This window comes from Eleutherodactylus coqui, chromosome 2, assembly GCF_035609145.1.
Source record: "Eleutherodactylus coqui strain aEleCoq1 chromosome 2, aEleCoq1.hap1, whole genome shotgun sequence".
NCBI classification, from domain to species: Eukaryota; Metazoa; Chordata; class Amphibia; order Anura; family Eleutherodactylidae; genus Eleutherodactylus; species Eleutherodactylus coqui.
In genome coordinates, this window is record NC_089838.1 from 142,838,813 (window position 1) to 142,858,609 (window position 19,797).

At 43.0% G+C, this 19,797-nt stretch overlaps 1 protein-coding gene across 2 annotated transcripts in view; it reads left to right on the forward strand.

Moving 5' to 3' along the window:
• Window positions 1-15,379: 15,379 nt before the first annotated feature.
• The window catches only part of SYT1 (synaptotagmin 1), a 565,005-nt gene continuing 560,587 nt past the window's right edge, over window positions 15,380-19,797 (forward strand). For both annotated transcript variants that reach the window (XM_066591696.1, XM_066591697.1), the window contains exon 1: window positions 15,380-15,691. The gene's annotated coding sequence lies outside the window, so the exon portion shown is untranslated. The remainder of the gene's footprint in view (window positions 15,692-19,797) is intronic.

The following is a 19,797-nucleotide window of genomic DNA, read 5'->3' on the forward strand; positions in this document are numbered from 1 at the left end:
CGCACATCTCTAGGTAATACCTAATGGAATATTCAAGTACTGTTGAAGTTTCTATCTAAGCTCTATTCCTTTATTTAACCCCTTCTTGTCCACCATCTCTGTATGGAAGTTTTAATTCTTGATGCAGTGTCCAGCTAGAACATTTAAATAAGTTCTCCATTTTTATGGCAAACCTCACTGTATGGCACTCTGCCAGTAAAAAGATTGGGTTAGCACTTTGTCGGTTCGACCCTAATAAAGCGACAGAGTTGTAATGATCAGCTCTCAGCAATGAAAAGTGATAAAAACCATCAGTCAAAGTGAGCCGAATAACCAACTAATGACAGCAAAACAAAAAAAATTACATATGAGGACTGTTCCCAGTGCTTCCATTGATGATGGGTTAATTGAAGTACACATATTTGGTATTGTTGTGTACAGGAATAAAATATTTTTTATAAGTCAATAAAAAATAATCACAAAAAGTGGCTATACACTTTCCAATTTACTAAAACAAGCAGGCAGGTAGAAGCACCAAAACCTTCAACATGCAGGCAGCCAAACTGCTAAATATGCTCAGTAAGTATCAATAAAATGCAGTGCAGCTTTGAACGCTGGGGGAGCCCAGGGTGCTGCTGCCAGTGCGGTTCACCTATTAGGTGCAGGGCAGCCCGCTGGACTAGAATATGGCATTACTAATGGGTTGTAAACCTGCATGGTGCACTACACGTACTATGTGGCCTGACAGCCTTTGTATGCTATATGTATGTGCAAGTATAGTACTAAGCAACCACCCTCCTCAGCATAAGGGCTTATTCAGATAGGCGTATATCGGTTGGGTTTTCATGCATTAGTGCACTAGCTCCCATCCCTTCCCACCTCCTCCCCTTGCAGAGAGGGGCAGCGTATATTGACCGAGCGTGAAAACCTTACCAATATACGCCTATCTGAGTAAGCCCTAAGGCAGGTGTGTGAGTGGTTGCTCATCAGTACCTTACACCTATGCAATGCTCTCCATTTAGCTGTTTGGCTGTCTACATTTTGAGGAATGTAGTGCCTCTTCCCATTTTCAGTGATTTTTTTCAAGTTTATTACACAGAATTAGAAATTTGAAATTCAGAATTTTATACTATTTCTGCCCACTTTTCTTTATATAAAATGTAAAAACTAAAAAAGGTACTGGTCCTGTCCTGGTATCATTAGAAGATGCCAATCTAGGCTACAAAAAAAATTAAAAAGAATAAGCATCAAATAAAAAATATTAACCTCTAGAATGGTTTTGAAAAAGTGAAATGTGGATGTGCACATTTAGGCGTCAAAGACCTTGGTCACGAAGGGGTTAATCTTTCACTTAATGCTTAGACAACAAAATGTGACCCAATATATGCTGGTTATCTACCAATAAAGACGTTATTTAAGAAATCTGTTTTAAAAATGCTGGCACATCTGTTCCGCAATCGAGTTATGAACACAGAAAGAATATAATTTACTGTTCCATCAGCAGACAAAGGTGCCATAAAACGTGCTCAATCTTCCCTGCATGCATCATACATCTATCACACTGCTCATCTGCTTTCACATGTAAGGAGTTTACAGAAAACAAAATTAATTAAACCATTACCTTCTGGGATCTGATGTGAGTTTTGCTTTCTGTTAAATTAAGTATGTTTATTACCAGTGTGCCCTTACCATATTATCTTCTGTACAGCTGTGTCTGCTTTCCATTCCCCAATTACTTAAATATTTAGTATGACTTTTTATGCTGTGAAATAAATCAATAAAATATAAAAACACTTCTGAAGTGCGCATAGAAGTACAAAGAAATACCAAAAAGCAATACCTGATCAAAGCTTATTAATGTCTGCCTGTTTAAACTAGCACTTGTGAAGTATTTAATGCTGCCCTACATTACTATTGTATTTATTGCTGCCCTGCATAAGTATTATTAAATGCTGCCCTACAGCTTGGCAAGAGGAGAAAGAATGGTTTAAATAATGATGAATGGACGAGTGTTGCATTCCGTGTTGGCTTTCATTTAGTATTACACAAAGCAATTATAGTTTAAAAACAACTCTATTCTTCATAAGGCCTAGCACATATATCCATATTACAGCTGTTTTGTATTGTGCCATAATAGGGCACCCAGTGGTGTATACAGCCTCTACTGTATCTCCATATGCCTCTCATTTTCCTATGAAGGCATATAGAGGATTTTGCTCTCAGATCCCATATGAATCCCACAGAGAAAAACATGGTGGCATGTTCCATTGAATGCCAAGTGTACAGAGGTTTTAGATGCAGAGGTGGGCATTGTGTGGCAGGCGGCCTTTGCTACAATTAGTGTAAAGCCAGCCCCATTAAAGTCGAAGGACAAAATGCAATATTAAAATTGGTCACTTGAGGGAGCTCCAATACAAGCAGTGCCTATGGTCAATAGAATTCAATGGGGCTATTAATATGCTATAGATGTTACAGAGCATGCTCAGTAGGAAGGTGGTGGAAATATCCTGAAGTAGTGTTTAAGGGGGCTGAGCAGAACTGTGATGTGGCTGCTGGTGAAGCGTTCAGGGGAGGCCATTGTGCTGTGCTGATTGAGCTATTGCTGAGGATTGCTGGAACTGAGAATTGCTACTACCACTGCCAAGAACCTCTGGTTCAACAAGCTGATCACCCAACTTCAGGAGCCATTTGCCAACAGACGTGGACTGATGGTGACTATCCAGGAGGGTAATCACAAGGTCAATAACTCCATCGCTACAAAGCATGCAAGGAGAACTTGCTTAAGCCATACATTAACTGAGACATGTAAGTGACCAGTCTATGACTAGCTAGTGTACACACACTAATATGGACCATTACTTACCAGAAGCAAAATATCAGCCTTCAGTGATAAGAAGTGAAAGTGCAGCATAATTTTCAGTGTGAAACAGCAGCCACTAGTGGTCAATTCCTAGAACACCACCAAAATCCTGACATTTCTGTGTACATGTTTCAATAAAATTGTATTCTTATAAATAATGACTGAGAAATGTACCAGTGAATTTGAACTAAACAATCATTGTTCACATGCAACTACGTGCAAATGATTATTTGTATGCCTGTATAAAATTGAATGACGACTGAGAAGAGAACAAAATTATCATTAAATCATTTGTAATTTTTACACTGAACGATCATTCAAACTTGCATAATCCTATAATTTTTGATCAATAATTGTTCAGTGTAAAAGGGCCCTAAATCTTCCACTGGAACAGGAATGTGATGATTGTGGCTGCAGTTCAGTACCATACCAGTGAAAGTGATGTCTTATAGAGTCCCTCTAGGGCCATAATACAAATCATTATGCACTGTTAATTGACTGAGTTGGTGCCAGCACCAGTACAGACACAGACCTTATAATGTTATGTAAGACAGTGCCTTTGTCAGGGTTCGAACCTGGGAACTTCCGGGCTTCAGGCGATGTCTCTCCCTAGTGAGCTATTCAGGCTGTTGGAAAGCTCCCCTGCCTAACCATGCCCAGTTTCTTGTTCCTGGAACCCAGCTCCTGATTAGCTCCACTCTACAATGATTAGACACTACATAAACCTAGCTCTCTCAGCTTTTAGTCTGGTTCTGCTACCAACAACTCCTCTTACCACTACTGCTGCCCATGTAACGATTTCTACCTCCACCTGACTACTCCTCTGTATTGCAAACTGATATCTACCTGTGTACTGACCTCTGGCTTCCCTAGTTATTTTATCCAGCTGCTCCTCTGTACCGCAAACTGACGCGGCACATTTTCATCTGTCAAACATCAGTTTAGGACTGGTTTATAAAACAACAAACCTCTTCCTATGTGTACTTTTGTATGAAATTAGAAGTACATAGAAATACAGTATAAGCCCTTAACTATCTAACAAACATTTGGGATACTGCCTGCTTTTACACACAATATTCTGGAAGCAGATTACTGTATTAACTAAAAGTTTCCATTGAGAAATCGAGGCAAATGTACTACCCATTCAGCAAACCACTATAGATCTCCTTGCTAGGTATAAAGCCTCTCTGAAAAAAATTCTGTCATGATGTCCTCTTAGCATCTTGTCTAGTAAGACAAAGAGGCATATTTCAGGGGTAAAATTTATGGGAGCCACCAAAAACCTTCAACCCGATTCCCATAACCTCAGACCAAACCTGACTCACGACACTACAATCCCAAATAAGATCCCTAAAAATTGGCATGAGAATGCTGACATCTGTGACATCAGTCATGAGTCAGTTTACCTATTTTATATAAGCTCATTGGGGTTAAGTAATTTTGATGTATGATGTCCATTTGAATCAATTTATTTCTGGTAGCTGTGGAAACATCTTGATGTGATTCAATAGCTTCTACCCATAGCTCATCAGTCAAGGATGGAATAAGATTCTGCCATTTGACCTTAACCGGCAATGGCTGTGGAATTCCTAGTAAGAAGAAACGTACAGCACAGATATTAGCCATATGAGCCCTAAACTCTGAAAATACCAAATAGGGGGTATTTAGACACCAACTGTCTAGCGAATGGGTACTGGCTAATGACGGCATGCCTCAACTGAAGATGAGATACGGTGCTCGTAATTATAAAAAGCTGTGTGAAGCAACACATATCTCGTTTGCATCTGCTCAAAGAAAAGAAACACATCACGGCAAACAAGTGCAACCAGATAGACAGGCCTTGTCACTTCCAAAGGTCGAAACCCAGTAAATTGTATAAGCGGATACTCTCTGGGTTATCCCATATCTGAAGGTCCCCAATACAGTCATGAAATAATCAGGTATCTGCAGACTCTCCAAACATGAAGCGCCACCTTTGAAGGGCCTCAGTATTAAGTAGGCAATTATCTAGTACCCATTCTCTCAGATGCCTAGCCTATGAAATAACAGAGAAATAGTTGTGAGGGAGCATATTCCCTCGAATCCTAAAGACTTAATTTAGGTATGACGTTCCCCACATGAACAAGGCCATCTGGGAATGTAACTAATACAAAGAAACACATTGAACACTCTCCAATCCCAGTGCCTAACATGAATAAGCATTTAGGAAGGATGACCATTTAGATCAGATTGATACTTACTGCCACTGACAGGGGAAGGAAACTCCAAATTTTAAAATTTATCAGTCAACAGGTCATGAAGGGAAAATATACTATTGCTAAGGCCCTCCCCAGGACCACGGTTAACCCGTAAAAGGACACTGCTTATTTTGGCCAAAAGGACGCAACTATTTTTGGGGGATTTTCATGTCCACTTTTCAGAAGCCATAACTTTTTTTATTTTTCCTTCGACATGGCCTTATGAAAGCTTGTTTTTTTGCGCAGCGAACTGTGACTGCAGTCAGTATGCTGATTGGTGGAGCTGCAGTCCTCAGGGGCTTCCCCATCAATCAGTGTGCTGAGACTACACACAGTTAGTAGTTTGCCGTCTACATGGCCCTGTGCCCGTCTTTAAGGTTCCACTAACCGCCGTGTTCTAAATCGCAGCATTTTACTATGATTTCGAGCGGTGTTGTTGAATGCATGTCACAGCGTTTGACAGCGTTTTTTTAAACACATCCCATCACAGAAATAAAACAGCGCTTGAAAATGGTTAAAAAACAGTGTTCAAGAGCAGGTCTGTGAGGCCCTATGGGAGCACACAAACTTACTTGCATAGTGTATTACACACACACAAAAAAATTGCATGCGCAATATGTAGCGAATAGAACCTATTGATTTCGATAAGTTTGTTTGCATAAGCATATTTTGTGCATGCACTTTGTAAGCACAAAAAAATACACAACTTGCTCTATTTTCCTGCGCATTTGCACAAATAAAGAGCACATATTGAAGTTATTACACTAAGCCCCAAGCCAAATAATAGTCTGAGACTTCTGTACAGTCATCTCATTGATCATAGTCATAACAGGCCTATTCACTTCTATGGGAGTGTTCTAGACATAGTCTGTGAGCGGAGCAGAGGGGAAGGGGAGGAGGTGCTCTGGTACTATCACTCATTGTGAATGGTGGATCCTGTGATATCTGTCTATAGGTGCTATCCTTCATTGTAATCCTGCCTGTCATGTAAATGAGGGGACTGCTTAAGGCCAAATGCACACGAATGCTTTTAAATTGGGGACCCGGGAGTGAGCGACCAACTCCGCATTCTGCAGCAAATATCGCCCATAGCATGCTATGGAAAAGGGATTCATCCTGCACATGAGCGGAAACCAATTGCAGTTTCCGCTTGAAGATGAAAAATTGCAGCATGCTCCATTTTCCTGAGGGGTCAGCATGGATGGCTTCCATTGAAGTGAACGGAAGCTGTCCAACCAGTTCGCAGTACAGATGAAGATCAAAAAAAGAAAGTACGCACGGACGCCGCCGCTGCTGCTGCCAGGGCCAGATTCCGCATGCAGAATCTGTGTCTGCTTAGTGTATGAGGCCTAAAAGTGAAACTAATTTATTACCCAGGTGGTGGGTTTGTCACATAACTAAGGCCACTCTTTTTTTAAACGCAGCGTTTACTGTGTTTTTGACAGCGTTTGACTGCTTTCAGCACAGTTTTACACAGAGCCAAAGCAAGCTGAAAATGCCAGAACTGAAAAAAAAAAAAACGCTGTTAAAAATGCGGTAACCACATTCTAACACTTTTTTCAGCAAAGCTGAAACTACACTCCATTTATTTCAAAAGGCAAAGCATCGCGTTTTAAAATGCAGAAATACATGAGAATGGGAGAGCGCTAAAAACGCGGTGTTTTAATGCTTGTCTGAGAATCCCCATCGAAATAGTAGCGATTGACAGCTTTAAACGCAAACAAAAAAAACGTGTGGGAGTGGCCTTAGGATGTTTTAGTAGGATGACGGTGATTCTGCACACGCTTAAGGGAAGTGAAGGTCCCCAGAAGAAGCGCACAGGTGTGCAGCATCCCCGCAAACATAATATGAAGAGGCGACATCTCTGAAACGCTCCCTTCACAATGGAGTGATGTTTATTTAAATTCTATACTTTGTATGGATTTTTTTCCACTATTTTTTTTTTGCACTATAAAGCTAAGGATGATTTGAAAAAGTATTCTCTCTTTATGCGGTGCATTTATTGAATCCAGAGCCAAGAGTCTGCAGAAGAGGAACTCTCAGAATATTATTAGGCTTAGTGGTCAGAGTGAAAACTGCAGGATAATAGGATTTTTTCTTAACCCTGCACACTACACTTCTCAGACAGATGGAAAATAATGACTTTATTTTTCAAAAGTACTTGCACAATTACTACCAAGGAGATCGTCATTCGTAAAAGAGCTGATTGCAGTTTTGTTGTAATAAAAAAATAAAATTAATAGCACTCTGTTGACGCCAGTTTGGGAATTCTGAAAATTTGATGAGGTGAATTTTAGTATCCAAGGGTTAATATAGATAGTGACATGGAAAAGTGGAAAAAAACAATAACCAAAAATCTAAAAAAAAAAAAAAAAGTTTTCTTTTTTTCATAGTTTTCATAAATATATTATGTTTTGATAATGCATTCCCTTTAACATATTACGGACAGTGTAAGGTGACCAGATATCCCGATTTAGGAAGGATAGTCCTGCTTTGGGAACCGGTGTCCCGCTTTCCGCCAGAACCCCAGCGGGTACCAGCCAAGGTACTACAGCTCCCTTGCTGGTAATCACTTTGCGGCGCCATCACCAGAGGCGGCATACGGCATCTTCGTCCCCTCCTTCCCTGACCTCCCCTTTTAGTTCCATAGGAGAAGGCGTCAGGGGAGGAGGCCGGCAGTAGTGGTATTTGGAAGACCAGGAGGAGGTTAAGTATATGGGTTTCGGGTGGTGGTGGTGGTGGGATTCTACAACTACTGGAGTTACTGTGGGGCCACCACTACTACTGGGCTCAATATAGGGGACACTATTATTAACAGTGTTCCCTATATCAGCTCCAGTAGTAATAGTATTACGTGTGTGTGTGTGTATCATTGTTGGGTATGTGGCTGATTTCCAGTCAAAAACCGCACCAACGGTACAGATTTTGACTGGTTTTTGGATGCAGAAATGCAGAATAATTTTCTCCCTGTCTTTTTTGAATCGGCTTTTTATTTTTTTCATAACGACGCTGTAAAATCATATGTTGCGATAAGCCCCGCCCCTGACCACAATTCTCTATCCCACTTTGACCCGGGGAAAATCTGGTCACCTTAGACAGTATATGTACATCACACAGCTTGATTCTACTGTATGTGTAATTTCTTCAAAGAAAACACTCTGCACTGTCCAGACCAACCAATACCGATAGTCCTCATCATTATCAATTAATCAGCCAGTGTTTCTAGCCCAGTTTTACAGTTTGGGGTCATACACTTGGTCACCAAACTAAAGAAAAACATTTATTTTATTCATTATTTATTTAAGGGTTACAGTATTGTATGCAAGTTGACTTTTGCCCTTCTTTAAGGCCCTTTTACACGGGGCAATTATCGTTCTGGTTGTTTAAGCTACTGGGGGGGGGGGGGGAGTCAGAACAATAACAATCCTGTGTAAAACCATGCAGAACCTGAATGACTGAACAAGAATCGACTATATATGCAGTTTAAAGCATGCATAAAATCTCAAATGACACATCATTCAGTACTAGAGATGAGCGAGCGTACTCGGAAAAGCACTACTCGCTCGAGTAATGTGCTTTATCCGAGTATCGCTGTGCTCATCCCTGAAGATTCGGGTGCCGCTGCGGCTGATAGGTGAGTCGCAGCGGGGAGCAGGGGAGAGAGGGAGAGAAAGATCTTACCTCCGTTCCTCCCCGCTCTCCCCTGCAGCTCCCCGCTCCGTGACGGCACCCGAATCTTCAGGGATGAGCACAGCGATACTCGGATAAAGCAAATTACTCGAGCGAGTAGTGCTTTTCCGAGTACGCTCGCTCATCTCTATTCAGTACTGAACGGCTGCTGCTTACAGTGAATGGAGAGGGGCGGGGGGAGAGCGGGGAGCGAACGCTTCTCCAGCCGCCCGCCAGCCTGTTGGCCGCACTGAGCGATTCAGAGATACTCGCTCCTGTATAACAGCACGGGAGGGAGTATACACAGGGACAAGTGTCGGACATAGTTTACCTAACACTCGTTACGTGTAAAAGGGCTTTTATGCCTGTCTCACACAAGCATCATTTTATTGCATATTAAATGCGCAATATATATGTGCATAATGGAGTCAACAGGTAATGTAGGGGAATGGAGTCAATGAAAGAACATTGATTTTCATTGATCCAGTCACAATTGCGTATAATCATTACATATAATACGTGCGTAAAAAAAGACCACAACATGTTCTATTCTACCGCGTGCTACACACAATAGAGCCCTATTCTCTCATCATAGCAGATTTTAGGAGCTACATATAATATGTCTCATACAATTTGTAATATTTCTGTAAGACTGCCTGCACACGGGTGGATTTGCATTGCGGAGTCTGGAGTGGGTGCAGCCCGCCTAAATAGACATTTTGCCCAATTCTAGAAATGACAGTTTACATGACACCTTTAAACCCTTAGGCCAGTTTCACACGGGTGATAAAAGCATGTGATTTTCATGCGATGCGAGAGCATGTGAAGACAGAATTATGAAGCCCATGCTTTTTAATGGTTTCCCTCACATTTGTGGCATGTCCTATCTTTCTGCATTTTGTTCTTTTTTTAAATCGCCCATGTTTCCCTATGAAGCCTTCATTTTATCACACTGCATGAACTTACGATTTTCGTGGGATACGTTTTAACATTAAAAAATCCTATTGTCTTTCTCATGACAAAATCGCAAGTTGCAGCGATTTTTTGCGAGAAAAAGCAGCGCTGATGCTCAGAAATCGCCTTAAACATGCGATTTCCTGGTGGCAATATCGTGAACGCCTGTGTGAAACTATCCTTACAATGCCTCCAACCAGAGTATCAGTTTTCCAAACACACAATTACACTCAACAACATTCAAAGTATTAGTCTTCTCAAAGGCCTAATGTTAGGCTGCTCTCAGACATACGTTCAGAAAACACAGCCCGAAACCACAACATTTTACCGTCATTTTGCGCTGCATTTTCTAATGCATGTTACAGTGTTTTTTTTAACACACCTTATCACTGTGATGAGGCATGTTAAAAAGCGCTGAAATGCACAGAAATAGAGCAGACGGCGCTCGAGAAACACTGCATTCAAGGGCTAGTCTGCGAAGCCCCATTGAAATCAATGGCAGCGTTGTACTTCAGTTAGCGCGGCTACTAGATGCCGTGCTAATCACAGTAAAAAGCGTCCTGTGTGAGAGCTGCCTTAAAGAGTTGGTAAAACATACTTTTTTTTCTTAAAAACATGTTCCCCATGCCATAAAATAATAGTCATATACTCATGTTTCCTGTAATGCAGCTCCCGGTCTGTGTTTAACGCTGCAGAAAACCTGTGTATGGGGCAGCCAGTGCTCAAGTGAGGAGGCTTGTGATTGGCTGCAGCAGCTTGTGATGTCCCATACGCAGGCTGTTGTAGCCTGTAAGCATGATGTCAGAGAGAACCCGGAGCTGACGGTTGCACAATCCCTTTAGGCTGGGTTCACACGGGACAGATTTGCTGTGGAAATTCCGTGCGGCAAATCTGCCAGCAGCTCCTAATCCTGGGATCAGCCAGCCATGTGGACAAGATTTTGCAAAAATCTCGTCCACACGGGGTGGCGAATCTGTTGCGGCAAAGCCAGGCAGAACCAGCGATGTGGCGCAGAATTGATAGCCGCAGCATGTCAATTCTTTTTTTTTTTTTGTTGCGGCCTCACTCCTTTCTATGTGGAGAGAATGCCGGCAGCCGAACCGCTCCAAAACGCACAGCGAAATACCTCGGGTTTTGAAGCTGCGGCTCTCCTGCAGAAATCTCGCAGATTTTTTGTGCGGCCAAGCCGCGAGATTTCCGCAGGATTTCTGTCCCATGGGAGCCTAGCCTTAAAGGGAATGTATCACATATAGTTTCTCACCAATTAAAGCCAAATAGTAAAATATTTTTAATTTTTCAATCTATTTTTATTTTCTGATTGTAGATTTTTTACTCTATTGTCTGTACATGATTGTGCGGGCTGCCATCTTACCTGAGCTGCAGAGATATGCCTTATAGCAGCCTCATGGGCCCTTCAGACAAAGGGTAAGAGGGGACCCATTGACTTTCATGGGAGAATGACCTTGCATGCTCTGTTGCCTGTGCAGAGGTCATTGAGTGGAGTAGATAAACTGTGATTATTATCACCCATTATGAATGGTGGATTATGTGTCATCTACATTTAGCAGTTACCTGTCATTGTAATCCTGGACATTCTTATCAGCTAATTTATGATCACAACAACCCTTAGCTCAAAAGAACATTCAAAAGAGGAGAAAGATACAGTACTGTTGTATCTTGACGCCACCAGAAGTTAGGGGCTGAGCTGGCGTTGCTGGGGTTTATGCCCCCTGTCAAGCACATAGCTTCCGATTGGCTGTTTGGCACTCACTTGCAGACTTCTGTCTGTCAGCGGCGGCCTCCCTGCAATGTCCCCTTGTGAGACAAAGCATCGGTGGAGTGTGTGTGGCCTCCCTGGAATTGTCCCCACTGTCAGTGTTGGCCCCGCCGTGTATGCGGCCTCGGCACTGTCACTTTTGGGCCCACCATCTGTGCCGGCTTCCTGCCATGTTCCCCACTGTCACTCTCAGCCCCACCGTCCTTGGGTGTCCACGGTGTCAGTGTGGCCTCGACGTTGTCACTGTTGGGCCCACCGTCTGTGCGGGCTCCTTGCCATGTTCCCCGTTGTCACTCTTAGCCCTGGCGTCCCTGGTCTCCCCCTTTGTCTTCCGTTCAGACGTGGTGTCTTGCACACCGGGTGAAAAAAGTCAGCGGATGGAGCAGTGAGGGAGTGGAGGGACAATGCCTGCTCCGAGAACAATGCTATCAGCAGCAGCGTCCATATTGATGTTTACCTGGGCTGGAGGGTTAGGGGTTAGGCTTACATTATTAGCTCTAAATGCTTCCATGTTACAGCTGTGTTAACATGGAAGCATTTAAAGATTATAATGTAAGCCCAACAAGAAAACTAACCCGTAACCCTTCAGCGCAGCCAAAAATCAATACAGACGCTGCTAGGACCTTCAAGAATTCAACCAATCGGGAGCTAGGGGTGTGATAGGGGCATTCCTCCATGCAAGCCCTGTTAAACCCCTAGCTTCCAGTGGCATCAAGGTACAACAGTACCGAAAGATACTACGGATCCATTTACACCAAACAATGTCAGAGTTCACTTGCACCGTCTGTTTATGCAGTCAGATATATTGTTGGCTAGTTCAAACAAGAAATCATCCAGTTGTTCACATTCACTGTAGAAGGTGAATTCACACCAGTTTTGTGTACACCTACAGACACAAAGGAATCCCACCCAGAACCGCATGCATGCATGCATACACAGAAACAGGACATAGTTTAAATATCTGCACCCATACACAAAAAGAGTAGAGCATCAGACATCACCAACCTGACGGAGAAGGGACAAGGTATCAGACATCCCCATCTGACAAGATGAAGGACATCTGATGTCTGGAACCACACCTGACAGAAGGGTAAGTTTGGGATCACACAGGGCAGAATCCCACCGGAAATCTTGCGGTTTTGGGGCAGCGAAAAACCACGAGATTTCAGCCAGGAAAGTGCAGCTTCAAAGCCCGCGGCACTTAGCCGTGAGTTTTGGAGCAGCTTAGCCGCATGCTTTTTCGTTGTGGCCGGCGTTCCCATAGAGGAGAGCGTGGCCACAACAGAAAAAAAAATTGACATGCTGCGGCCAGGGAAATTTGCGCCACAGCACTGGCTAATGCCTGCTTTGCCGCAACGGATTGGCCGTCCTGTGCGGACGAGATTTTTGACAAATCTTGTCCACATGGCTGGCTAATCCCAGGATTAGTGGCAGCAGGCGCAGAACAGGGGAATCAGGTGTCCAGACCATCTTCAGGGAGTGCGTGGGAGAATGGCTCAAACTAGCATTAAGGGCTCATGTGTAAACTGCTGCAGGTCTCCTCGCAGCATTTTATCTATTTCGCAAATGTACGCTCTGCCGACAAAGAGCTGGGAGAGACCTCATATGGCTGCGAGTGCACTGTGCATGCCTGTGTATCACACATGGACATGTGCAGTGTGAATTCTCTCTTTTTTATTTTAATCGCATATGGACAGCGATTTGTACGCAGCCTATACAAATGTATAAGGCTTATGCTGCATGGTAGGCAAAGAAATAGAGCATGCTGCGATTTATTTCTCGTGCGTATCTACACGCACACATGTATCGATCAATTATTCGTGTATGGATAGCGATTTATAAACAGCCTATGCTAATGTATAAGGGATCCTGCACACTTGCTTTTTTCTTGCGTGTTTGTTTCACGCGATATTGTCAATGGAACTTTTTCTTATGTTAAAAACGCATCGCACAAAAATTGCAAAGCACAAACTTGCGATGCGTTTTTAACATTAGAAAGTCCCATTGACAATCGCGTGTAAAAAACGTAGCGATATCACGTGAAACAAGACACACAAGAGCAAGAGTCACAGGAGTCGTAAGGCTCATGCTACATGGTACACAGAGAAATAGAGCATGCTCTGATTTATTTCTCGTGTGCATCTACTTGCAATGTCTGCATGCACGGATCAATAAAAGTCCATTGACTTTTTTCACGACGTATAGGTAGTCCGTGCATGATATGCCTAATACACAGTGAGATAGTCAGCATTTTATATGCAGCCTATAGAAATGTATAAGGCTCAGGGTGCATTCAGACGACCGTATATCGGCCGGGTATTCACGCCAGCCGATATATGGCGTCTCTCTCTGCAGGGGGAGCTCCCGCCCTCTCTCTGCCTCCTCTCCACCCCCCTGCACTATTTTCAATAAGGAGAGGCGGTCAGGGGCGGAGCTAATTCCCAGCACTTAGCCCCACCCCCGTACCGCCTCCTCGGTCATGTGAATAAATACATTGGAATCCAATGCTTCACACGGTCGCGATTTTGGGGCGATTTTTTTGATGTCGCTAAATAGTGGTGTATATATGGTCATGTGAATAAGGCCTTTATTAGCATGTCACGTGTCCTATGACGTGTCAGCCATAGAGTGTTTTCTACTATCCAGGAACACAGTGAGAATCTGCAAGCAAGTGGAAACCAAGTCCGAGTCGGCACCTTGAACTGCACTCTATTGGATATACGGGTTGTGCCGCTGCACACAAGCCATCGCGATTCATACTCAGGTGTCCAAATACTTTTGGTAGGATAGTGTCTTTCTACATTGTCAGGTAACTGTGGCTTTGTGAAGTTATTAGTGCCTCAATTCATTAATGTATAGTCTATAGAATATACATTAATGAATTCTACTGTATAGCCTTTGAAAGCCCTGGGAGGAATGTTTTGTAAATACATTTTCATCTTTGCAACATTTATATTAACTTTAGTAAAGCAAAAGAAACAATCATCCACATTTGTTTACCTTTGTAAGACAACAACATGCTCAGGGTCATCCAGATCTGTGTCACTAACACAAGAACAGTGAGGAACATATGCAGCCATCTGTCTAGCTCCAGCAGCGCCATTGGCACTGGCAGAGTTAAATGCTTCTGTTCATTTCCCAACAGCCCCTCCTCCACTCCCACATCAGCTTGTGTGTCAGCTGCAGCACCAGGGAGATAGAGTGCTGACTACAATGTATCAGCTTTAAACACAGCTGTACTCCATTGCTAGGGGGTGATTTTTTCATTCTGCACAGAAAATGGGGCACCCCAAGATGACTCCTGGTGCTCTTACAGAATTGTATCTTAATAATGACACATTTCATCTATTGACACACATGTATATATATAGAATATTGTGTAGATGTGAGCTGATAGTGAACACTAAGCCAGGAGAGTTAATACAGAGACAACACAATGTTCCCTGCTGCATGATCCTGGAATCCCAGCACATAAGTGGCATGTATTATTACACAGTGTACTTTAGGCTGGCATCCCTGGCACCTCCCCCACCACTCCTGTACTCCATGCTTTGTTGTGGATGATAAATCACAAGCAGCAGTCCCAGGAGGCAGAGGTGCACTGGGCACAGTCAGCTCATAGCCAGATGTGCTGCCCTCCCTGCTGGATGCACTTGTAGCAGAGTAAGCCAGGGTCACTTTGCTGGTCCAAAGGACTCATACGGTGTCCTTGATTGTCATTCGCCGGGATCTCCTTCCTCCCTTGCCCCTGCCCATCTGGGGGATAGTAATACATGGGATGGGCGATGCAGGATGTATTTGTGCTGCTAGATTGGATATTCAGGGCAGCATCCTAAGCAGGGAGCCAATGGGCGGTAAGAGCTGAGCTGTGTCCTGCCTTCCCACAGGAGGGATGCCGGGGAGGCTGCAGTGTGCTGCTGATGCTGCTCCACTCCTAGCAGCCTAGTGTCAGCTCAGCTCTGTCTATTACCCACAGCACAAACTTAGGGGAGGGGGGGTGAAGGCAAACAATTTATTTCTTGCTGAATCTGACTGTGTGACTACAATTCCAAGGCTGCTTGTAATAAAGATCAGCTGTCATCTAGGCAGATCCCCCTTCTCTTTCATTGCACATACCTATTGTGTGCCTGCTCCAGTCTAGGAGCAGCAAGAGAGTGATTCCGTGTAGACAGTGTTACCGACAAGGCAGAGCTGAAGGACACCCATCTCCAGCAGGTAAGTCCTAATATACCGCTTGTCATTTGCAATCAATGAGTATGCTATACCTGTTAGCATGTGCTCCATTATCCGCGCTCACAAAGAGCCCAGATTGAGCATAATTAGTCAATGTACAGATGCAGCAAATTTTAGCTTGATTGTTATAGCCATGCAGAAAGTTATCTTATCTTAACCCATTACAAAGCCATTGCTCTCTTGTCCAAACCAAAGTGTAAATAAACCACCCTGATAGCACGGCACACCATGATATCACGTTGCATTAAGAGTCACGCTAAAGAAAAATACATCTGTATATTGATATATAGACGGTAACGGCACAATGTAGGGTCAGGTCAAATAACAAGCCCAATACATAGACTATGTCTCTTCCCATAATATTATGAGGTCTTCATGAAATATTCATTGCTGCAATGTCCAAGGAAGCAAATCACCTAAGCTGCTATGGTTGGGCAGAGCCATACAATCCTCCAGCAACTTGGCTTTCCTCTCCTTCTTCCACGGAGTTACAGTACTTTTTTTCTTGTCCTTTTTTTTAACTTGACATGCTTGGTTAAAAAGCCCGGTGATTACTTAATTGCTGCTGATTGCAAGTGTCAACCATCTGACATCTGCTGCTCTTCAGCTAAATGCTGAGTTGGTACTACCCTAGAAAAGATAGTGTTCATCAAACCCTGGATGAGTGAATATTCTCACTCAGGTCCTTGATTTTTTTTTTATGTGTTCTGTATTGAGTCAAATACCCTGAAAATGAATTAAATACTATTAATAATGGTTCATACCTTGTATAACCCCACCACGGTGCAAAGTCAGCACAAAAAAGCAGAGTTAGAACTTCTCCAGGACCAACCTGGGACACTGTAGCCACAGTGCAAAGAACCATATTAAAACTTGCATAGAACAGACCTTTGCTATCTGTCAACTCATCACAGAGCTGAAAGCAGAGTGAAAATGGGATAAGGTGGCCACTCTCACAGTTATATGTAACATGTCTGGGGGAATATGCTGGGGGGAGGGGGCTTGTCCATTGGCTGTGAATGGGCGGAGATAGAACATGACTACTGGGGTCAATGACTATGAAGTTCAGAATTAGAACGTCATGCACATTACTATGTATGTATGTATGTATATATGTGTATATATATATTTATAAGCGCCTAGCAAAGTATCTGAATTTGTTTAATCTAACTGTCCTAGGACAAAACACTGGTCATTCAGCAATCTGTAAATCAATCACCACTGATAGAAGCTGCCTTCTACCATTATTCATCAGACCCAGCTGGATGATTTCTGTCAGATGGGAAGTGCTAGTACAAAATCTCTAGGTAAATGTATCTGGAAGGCTTTCCAAGTATAGTCTTAAATGAGCACACGCAGTTGGCTGCAGTCAGTAGGCAGATGTTAGCACACTAATAAATCTTTTTATTGTCACTGACATGTCATGTCTTGCTTTCTTATTTAAAAAATAATTTGCAAGCAAATGAAGTATCTTAATTGAGAAGATCATGCTCTATATAGCATACACAGCTCTAGAATGGTGGGAGCAATGTTCACCCAGTAACAGCATTTCTAGAAGTACTTACATGCTACTACTGGACCAGTACAGTCTGACCAAGTATTCTTCTTTAGCTTTTCTCTGCTGGTCCATGTAGTACATCACAGTAAGCCCATAAGCATATTTTCACCAATGCATGCTCCATTCTCATAATGTACTCCTATATGGTTTTCAGGCTAACATCTAAAAGTATAGCCATGATCTGGAAATCTTCATCTGGCTTTAACCTTCTTATTGCAAGGACGAACGGGCTATGATCCAAGTGCCCTGTGTTCATTAGTGGCATGTATGTATGCTGTACATTACAATTAGCAGCCATGTGTCATGTTGTAATGGGGGCAGAGGAGAAACACTAGCTGAGCTCTGAGTGTTTACAGCAATTAATGCCTTCTAGGTTTTTTTTTTTATTGTCGAAATACCAAAATCATGATAGCATTTTATTTTGACCTTGAAATGATAATTAGTGTAATGTATAATACAACCTTTACATGCAAAAACATTATCTAGGACAAATGTCAGCTGTGAAATGATATTCTGCTTCTCTGTCGTGGTAGAGAGATCAGCTTACATAGGTCTACAATGTATATTATGCAGACCTGTGCAAATATTAAATATGGCTCTTGTAAACTATCACACAATAGTATACCTTCAATGTTAGTGCTGTAACAGGACCGCTGGTGATTAATAGGTTGCCTTATCAGGAAATCCCGTACTTAGCTTCTTGGTATACTGTATGTGGTATCTCACAGATTGTAGGCAGCCTCATATCACTAGAGCGTGCTGAGTATAGACCTAAATGGGGACATAATATTCACTAAATATTTGTATCACACCTATAAGTATACAGTATATTCCATGATGAGGAATCAGACAGCGGCACACATCATTCCATTTTATATAACGTATGGAAGAAACAACAGTATTGTTTCCAAAAACCAAATGATGGAATGATGTATGCCATCTGTCTGGTTCCTCATCATAGAACCATACTTACTGGTCCCAAAAATAATTGCGGCATCCACAAATGCAGTCCAAGAAGTGGCTCCCAATTTACCCATGTATGTAGCAATGAGAAAAGCTCCATAGAGTGAGTTGAAATGTCATCTCATTAGATTCCATGACAGTAGCGTGAACAGTGCTTATGTAATACATTTATCTGCATCATTTGTATCCTAGATGTAACAATCCTTGTATATAGTTTTTAAGCTTATCTTTGTGCCATTGCTGTTGTTTTTTTAGCCTTTCATTAGAGGATGCGAAATTCCACCAGTAGGTTGGATTTTCTCATTGAGCAGCATGAAGTGTCTTAGACTACCAGTGCATCTCCTCTTCACAATGTGTGTCAAGTGGTCTATGAATTGCCACAGCTGTCTTGGATCAGGAACAGGGAGAAAGGAGGGCAGCAAGTCATGTAAGGGCTTATTCGCACAAACGCATTTGCGCAGCGTATTGCCTGTGCAATATGCAGTGAATAGAACCCATAGATTTCATTGGGTTTGCTCACATGAGCATATTGTGTTGGCGCAAAAATTACACAGCATGTTGTATTTTCATGTCTATTGGGCGCAAACACAGCATATATTAAGCAAATTTAACTTAATTGCCCATTAAAATCAATGGTAGCATGCTTGTATGTATTTTTGCGTGCACTCAAAAATCACGACTATCAAAATCCCATGAGCAAAGAATAGCCTCGACCAAGTCGCAGTTATTTTTTTTGCCCCTTTTCATGTCTGGCCGTGGCGTCTTGCAGTGCACTGATGCTGTAGCCCCCAAATCTCTCGTTTGGCAAACCAACTTTAATGACTTTAAATGCCAAAGGCACCTGTCATTGTTTAACAGTGCTAGATGCTGTTAAACTCCCTCCCCCTCCCTTTGCCGGCCGGCTCGCATAGACTCCCATAGAAGTCTATGGAGCCGCCGGCAGTTTGCCGTCAAAAGATAGAATAAGGGCTTATTTACACGAGCGTATATCGGCCTGCATTTTTACAGCCGGCCACTACACGCTACGATCTGATGCATTGGATTCCAATGCATCAGATCACACAAGCATATTCTCGCGGCATAAAAGCACTTTTACACTGGGCAGAAAAAATAGACCTGGGACTATCTTTCTGGCTGGACTACAGCCGCTGCCATAGACTCCTATGGGAGCCCATGACAGCGGCCAGAGAAGGGAGGTGGGAGGGAGTTTAGCAGCGTGACTGCTAAACGCCCTTCCCAATCTCTCCTCCTCTCTCCTCCCTTCCCATTGCTGGCTGTGGACAAGGACTGGCAGCTTAGCCCCGCCCCCTCCCTGACCCCTCCTATTGTAAAAGGCTGGAGGGGAGAAGAGAGGAGGTGATCCGGGAAGAGGGAGACAGTGTAGCAAAGCTATGCTGTCTCCCTCCGCCCGACAGCATATACGCCGAGCCCGTGCATTACATGGTAGTGTATATCGTCCGTCCGTGAAAACGCCGGCCGATATACGCTCATGTGAATAAGCTCTTTGTCTTATCTTTGATGCAAGAGAAATATCGGTGTTAAAAAATAAAAAATGCACCTTTTGACA